The following is a 7,747-nucleotide window of genomic DNA, read 5'->3' as shown; positions in this document are numbered from 1 at the left end:
TGAAGGATGCTTCCTGGGAAAAGGCGTCTGTGTTTGCTGTAGAGCCTGAACATCGCAGCTCTGCCTTTGGAGGTGGTCTCAGAACCAGTATCCCCTGCAGGCGAGCGGAGGTGGGATGCGCTTGTAAAATAGAGTTTGTGCGTGTGTGACGTACAGTGGCGGGGGGGTTCGGGCAGGAGCTGCCGCCGAACGGCGGTGCAAGGAAGTGACCGAGGCTGGAAAGGGGCAGCAGCTGCCCCAGGGTGACCGGGAACGGGAGGAGCGGGCTGGTAGCCGGAGCAGCTGACGGGGGGAGCCCCAGTCCGCCAGAACCAACGCTTTCGCTGAGCTCCGATTTAGTCCCGGAGGAAGCGGATGGCGTTGCCGCCGGGACCGCTCGTGCGCCGCGTGCCGCGCCGCTCGCTCGGCACCTCCGGTTCTGCTGACGGGTAACGGCGGGCGCGGGCGCTGCCGGGCGCCGGCAGCCGCTCGTTGCGGCGCGGAGGAGCTTTCGCCGGCCGCCTTTTTCCCCCGGCTCCGCGTTCCGGCCGGGGCGCTGTTCCGGCGGCTCCGCGCGGTGCCCGCGGCGCTCCGCCATCACCGGCGTCCCGCTCCGGCGCCCGCCGCGCCGCCGTTCCGACAGGGCCGTGTCGCCAAGGACAGCGCGGCCCGCTCACCGCTCCGCCCCGCAGGGCCCCGGCCCCCTCCGCCGCTCGGGCCGAGGGAGCGCTGCTCGGACCGCTTCGGGCCGCCCGGGGAACGGGCGGCTTAAACCGGCGCTGAGGTGGCGGCGGCGCGGCACGGCACGGCTCCGCGGCCGCTGCCCCTTTAAGAGTTTCCGCCCGCCTCTCGCCCTCTTCTCATTGGCCCGCTGAGGTGCCGGTCTTTGGCAGTTCCTGTTTCGGCCACCGTAACTTGTTGACGGTGCGCACGCCAGTCTCAACCTCCCTGGCCTTTGATTGGGCCGCCCCGCCAATGTCTGCGGCGGCGATTGGCTCGCGCTGTCTCCACCCCGCCCCGTTGCGGCGAGCAACGCCTTCCCCGTCCCGACCTCCCCGATAGGCCTCGGGGGCTCAGCCCGCGCTCTCCGATTGGCTGCTGCGGGCCGCGCGTGCGAGCAGCAGGGTGGGCTGCGCGGGAGGGGAGCGGCGTGGCGGCGGCGCGCGGACACGGGCCGGCGCGCGGAGGATGGTCCCCGCGGTGGGGCGGCCGCGCCTCAGCCCGCCCCGCCCGCCGGTGAGTGCCGGGCGCTGCCGCGGGGGTGGGCCCGCCGCCTGCGCCAAGCGGCGCCCGGGCAGCGGAGAGGGGCGGGGCGGGGCGAGGGGCGGCGGCGGGGCCGGGGCCGGGGGGGCGCGGGCCGGGGCCGCCGGTGGCCGCCGCCGCCTGCGCTGCCCGCGGCGGCTGTTGCCGTGAGGCTGCGGTGGGCGAAGGGCGCCCCGCGCGCGCGAGGCTCCGGCCCTGTCGCCGTGGCGACGGCGGCGCCGCGGGCCCTGCCCCGCGCTGCCGCCGCCCCGGGAGCTGCCGCGGGCGCCGGGCTGAGCCCGGGGCCGCTCCCCGCCCTTCTCGGCCCGAGACGCCGGCGGCGCCCCTTTGTCTGCCCGCGCCGCTCGGTGCGCCCGGCTGCGGGGGGCCTGGGGCACGGCGGGGGCGGGGGCCGCGGCGGCGGAACGGGCCGGGGCGGTGCAGCGCAGCCCCCCGCGGGGACGCGGCCGGAGGGGGCGGGCGGCCCTTGGTGGCGCCGCTGCCGCTCGGTGCTCCCGCGGGCACCGCCGGGCTGCTGCTCCGGAGAAGTTGGCCGCTCCGGTCGGGAGTGTCGGCCGCCGCCCGGCCCCGCCTGGCTGAGGGTAACCGGGGAAGGAGCGGGTGCGGCGCCGGGGGGTGTTTTTGTCGGTGTGAAATCCCGACGGTCCGACACAACCGAGCAGACGGTGAGATTCGGGGGGCGCCAAACGCGGGCGCCGGTCCCGAACCATCACGGCTCGCGGCGCGGTCCAGGGCCGAGGAGGAGCCGAGCATCGCCCCGCGCTGCGGTGGGTGCCCCGCGGCCGGCGGGGTGAGAGCGGAGCTGTGCCGCCTGGGGCTCCGTCCTGCAGACTGGCTCCTGTCGGCCCTTTGCAGCTCGCTCTCCTCGGGGGCGAAGCTCATTGACTCGCTCTGCCTCTTCCTTCCCCACCTGCCGACTTCACGGCCAGTGCCGGCCCCAGCTGCCAGCACTGGGATCTCAAAGGGACCGAGTCTTTAGCTGGGTGGGAATCAACGCCCGGCCCACGCAGACCGCCGGTACCGCTCCCACGACGGGCGGCGCGCGGGGAACCCAGCTCCGTGCCCAGGCAGCACATGGGTGGCCTGAGTCCCTCCGCACACGGGTGTCTGCACGCAGCCATGGCACGCGGTGCCGTTGGTCCGGGGGAGTTCGTAGGGAAAAGGTGGAAGTCGGGAGAAGAAGGGAGCGACGATGTGTTGAGTCGCTGACCATAAGTACGCAGAAATTCGTGCATCTTTATTTTCACTTTTTGCCAAGGAGCTTGGCCTTCTGTTAGGCTCCCCCCAGGCGAACGATGTTAAATATTTTAAGCAAAGGTAACTTAGTGATTGCACAGTTAAGTGGTCAGAAGTCAGATGATGTAATAGCTCGGTCTGAAGCGTGATTTTAACTTTGCTTTGACACTTGTGTTGCGAATCTTAATTAGTGTGATCGTGTTACAGAGCGCTTTAACAAACTGCAGGGTGGTGTTTGTCACTCATCAATCGTGTGCCGTCATCGGACAAATAGGGAGGAAGACACGTCCTGTGGGGAAATGGTTTTTGTTATAAGGGTTCAGAATTTTTAATTCTGGCAATTAGTGCACGATAATGATCCATAGGTACGTTTTGGGCTGGAATAGGTTGGACAACTGAAAATAATGTTTGTCACTGAACGGGAGATACGCTTAGAAAATGCTGACGTGAGCACGATTTTAAGATGCAAGTGTTCAAAATAACTTACCAGGTGTGCGAAGCAGTCTGAGAACAGTTGCAAACTTTGACGTGTTGGGGTGTTACTCACTCCCTTAGAGACTTACTGGTTCCCTTAGGTTATAGATACGCGGGAAGATTTTAACGCAGTAGATAAAAAGCGGTGGTGGATCCTGGAGGAGTCTGACAGCCACCAGGAGGTAATTAGGATATAAGGGCTGGGACATGCTGGATTTGACAAGAACCATGCTTTTGTTAAAGTTTTGTGCAGTAGCACTTGTGGTTTTGTAATAAGTGTTTGGATCCAGAAAGTCTTAAAAGTAACTTTGCCAATGACACATGACTGGGGGGATGTATAAGTGCCGAGGCACTGGCACAAAGGGGTCCTCAATGAATCATAGTTGTTTGTGTCATAAGAACTTTTAAAATGTGTCCTGAAGTCCATGCCACTTTGAGGGACAGTGAGTATCGCAGCACGGTGTTTCAGCTGAGATGATTCTCAATTAAATAACCGTATTGAACATCACCCCTGATTATCAAAACACCAGAGGGGATGTGTGCCTAGCCGTGTGTGCAAACCAGGTGTTTAAATGAAAATGGATACGGAGAGCACGTGCGTGCGTAGCATCTGACAGCGTTAATGGTCCTGATAATTTCATCGTGGCTCTGGCTATGATTCTCAGGCTTCTGGAGAAGCGTTATTGTCTCCTGCCTGATGGACTGCTCACCTGTAGCATGGCCAGTCACTGTATAGCTGAGCTCCTGTGCTGGCACTTTTAATCTCAGTCATGCTCATGACTCCTTTATTCGAGCCAAGTCCCTCAGGAGCACATTTTCCTGTTCTGAAGGGTATCAGTCGTAACGTGAGTTGTGTGTCTGTTCTGGCAAGTCAAGTGAGGACATCTCAGATGGAATGGCTGAGCAGTGAGGCTTCCCGTGCCTCAGATTGCAGTCAAACACGTAAAGGTCACAGCTCCTTAAGAGACCTGCAGTGCCTGCTTCACAGAATGCAGCCCTGACTTGCTGGTGAAAATGCAATTCCAGCTTTTATGTGTGCATATCGTGTGTCCGGAGCGTACTTTGGTTGGACCTTACGCCGTCGCACCGTCGCCATGCTCTGAGTGAGCGTGAAAGTGGTCCTGCCGTGCGCGCGGGGCCGACGAGCTGTGTGTGAGCTGGGTTTGCTCCCCGTACGAGAGGCGTCGGCGTCGGTCTGTCCAGGGGAGTGCGTTCCGTTTGCCACCACGACACGCGGTAGCGGTCACGCCGGCCGCGCTGTGCGCCGCCGCGACCCAGGTATGAAGACAGTAGGGGACTCTTCAAAATGTGTCGTGCTTCCTGTTAACAAGTGCCTTTCTCACCCAGTTACCTGGGCTTCTGCCACCTTAACTGACCGAGGTGAAGACCGCGAAGTGAGATCGGTGCCATCGAAAAGCACATCTCGGTCGTGCTGGTGCGGATACCACAACGAGATCTTTGTGGTCCATCTCTGGTGAAGCGGAAACGATGGGAGCGTGGATCTGTTAACCGTCAGGTCTAAAGGCAGGTTTCTCAGGTCTTGTGGTCTGAAAGGCGGTGCGGTGGGCTGCACCACGGGAAGATGATTGAAAACGTCGTTCTTCAGGCTGCTGACACTGTGCGAAGCAATGTAAAGGTATTATGGGAAGGGGAGAGTTCTGTTTCTTCTTCAAGTAACTGAAGTTTAAAGTGAAAATCAGGTCTGTGTGGGGCGTTTGCCCACCTCTGCAGTCCGTGGGCAGCGGTTGGCTCATGGGACCCTTCATTCCCGCCGGCCTTCAGCCTTTGGAGTTGGACTCTGCTTTGCTTTCACGCATCAGTGAAGTTGTTCGCTACAAGTTGGACAGGGATCTCGGGTGGGCTGGAAATTACCTGTTGCCCAGTACTACAGCCCTTACTCATTTACTACAGTAGTAAAACGGTGGTAGCCCAGCACCCAGCGACTCCGAATCACCAACAAGATAAGGAACAGCATTTCATTTTTTCACTGTCGGAGGATCCGTGATATTCAGAGGTACTGTTTAAATATTACGTAGCTATAGTTTAATTCTTGATTCTTCTACGTAAGTCTACGTAAGTCTCTCTCTCCCTTGCTGTAAATTCTGAGGCTTCCTTGGTAACGGGAGAAGTTTAACTGGTTTTGGGTTGTAGTTCCACAAACCTTAAGCTGGCGCTGCCACCGCGAGAAGCCCTCTTGTACCACCGTAAGCAGTTTCAGCGTCCTTGTTTGGGAGCAGGGAGTGTCTTTGCAATGCTTTTGCAGAGTAAGTTTTAAGTTTAATGTGCTCATCTGGGTTGCTGTGTGAGTGCCAGTGAAGCAGGGGAGAGGCTGCACCTCTCAGCGTTATTTTGGAGCAGGTAGGAGAGCAGGGAAGGGTAACCCTCTTGGAGGTTTTCCTAATACTGCTGTGGGCGTTACGTGCTACCTACGGAAGGGCGGGTGGGTAATTTATTGTGTGTGGCAGTGACTCTGTTGGCATTCTGATTCTGACGAAATCACTAATACAAGCAAAAATTGTTATTTTTGCAGTGTATCAGGTTTCAACCATAGGTTGCCTTTCAGAACACTCTGTGTAACTTACGTATCAGTGTAAGTAGAGTTGGGTTGAAAATGGGTTGAATGGTTGGGCCCAGAGGGTGGTGATCAGCAGCGCTAAGTGTATTTGGAGGTCAGCGACTAGGGGTGTGTTCCAGGGGTCAGTTCTGGGTCCAGTCCCGTTGAACGTCTTCGTTAATGACCTGGGTGACAGGGCAGTGTACCCTCGAGCATGTTTGCTGATGACACCAAACTGGGAGGCATGGCTCGTACACCTGTACTTGTGCTTGGGATTGCCCTGACCCACGTGCAGGACCTTGCACTTGGTCTTGTTGAACTTCATGAGGTTCTCACAGGCCCACCTCTCCAGCCTGTCCAGGTCCCTCTGGATGGCATCCCTTCCCTCCAGCATGTCCACCACGCCACACAGTTGGTGTCACCAGCAAACGTGCTGAGGGTGCACTTGATCCCACTGCCCATGTCGCCAACAAAGATGTTAAACAGCACCAGTCCCAGTACTGACCCCTGAGGAGCATCACTTGTCACTGGTCTCCACTTGGACATTGAACCATTCACCGCAACTCTTTGAGTGCGACCATCCAGCCAATTCCTTATCCAGTGAGTGGTCCATCCATCAAATCCATGTCTCTCCAGTTTAGAGACAAGGATGTCATGTGGGACGGTATCAAATGCTTTGCACAAGTCCAAGTAGGTTACATCAGTTGCTCTTCCCTTATCCACCATCGCTGTAACCCCGTCGTAGAAGGCCACCAAATTTGTCAGGCACCGTTTGCCCTTAGTGAAGAAAAAAACCCAAAAAGCAGTGAAGTTTTTTTCCATCTGTTGATATTTGTGGACACCTTAAAAAAAAAAAAAAAAAGTGGATTGTGTAGCAAGGTTTAGCTTATTGGCGTTGGTTTTCTTTTCTTAACTTCTGCCGAAGCTCTGGGACTTCGGCAGTTGCCCCAGGACTCTGCCAGCTGGTTTGCATCGGGAACGTGTGTTCTGTGACAAGTCGCAGTAGCTCCTGCCCCTGAATGCCACCTGCATCTGCCGTGGCAAAACACGGCGCGTGCTGGGAGCTGCCGGGCGCCGGCGCGTCAGCCAGCATCCCTGCGCTGGCGCGGAGCCGGGCCGTGCCCAGCGTGGACCTCGCTGCTCCTCTGCGCAGTGCCGGCTTTTCCTAAACACCTGGGAGCTGCGCCTCTTGGAGAGGCTCCCTGTAGGTGGTAGGTGGGCCCGGCTGCTGGGGTGGGGGGGTGGGTGAAGAGACTCGGTGCAGGAACAAGGATCAGTTTGGGTTTTGAAGAAACCAGGCTGGAAGATATCAAAGAGATTTTTACTCTTACCAGGAGTAAAAGCAAAAAATTTACTTTTTTTGAAAGCTGAAGTTTTGAAATTGAAAAAGCTGTTCAGCTTCCTGTACGGTGCTCTTAGCAGGTTACTTTTGTAGGCAGAGCAGTTGGCACACGTAGGGAACAACCACCAAGGTAAGCTTTCGGTTTCATTCCCTGCCGTCACGTTATTAGGTAAATGCAAAATCAGAACAGAATTGTTTCCAGGGGGACTGAAGAAAAGGCAGCAAATGGTGTCTTTGGTGTCTTTTTATCTCAAGGGCACTTTGCTTGGGATTAAAAGCTTGGATTAAGTCCCTGGTAGAAGCTAGCTTTGTTTTAAAACACACCTGGAAGATGGGAAAAGAGAGCTCCAGCAGTCACTTGAATGGAGAGGACGCTGTCTTGCAGGAAAAAAGTAGCATTTCGTAGTTATTATCCGTGCCTTGGAATTACCTTGGCTGTAATCACAGCAAACCAGACGAGGTGTACAGAGCTCGGGGAACGATGGGGTTGTAGCACGGTAACAGCCTGAGCTTGCGGACAGGTTTGAAGAGGAAGAAAGATTTGGACTGCTGGTAGTTTTACAGAATATGTGTAGCTGCGTATTAAAAAGGTTCTTTCTGCCTCATACGGAGAAATGGAGCAGCTTTATTGTTTTGAGGAAGATGAGTTTGTACAGCCAAAGATATCAGATTGGAAAAATTATTTTCTTTTAAAGAAGAATATTAAGTTTGGAAATGCTTCCTAAACAAAGAGTGAAAAGTTAATGTCAAATAAAATAAGCTAACTTTTTCTTAAAAAGCTAAATCTGTTGAGTGCATATGTTTCAAAGAAAAGATTTCATAAAATAAGCTGCCAAATAAGATAATTTGGTTTTGGGTTCTCTGCCTTAGTTTTTTCAGAACTGTAGTGGACATTAAAT

The sequence above is a fragment of the Tauraco erythrolophus genome, chromosome 1 (assembly GCF_009769465.1).
Source record: "Tauraco erythrolophus isolate bTauEry1 chromosome 1, bTauEry1.pri, whole genome shotgun sequence".
Classification (NCBI taxonomy): domain Eukaryota; kingdom Metazoa; phylum Chordata; class Aves; order Musophagiformes; family Musophagidae; genus Tauraco; species Tauraco erythrolophus.
Note: the sequence above shows the minus strand (reverse complement) of the source record.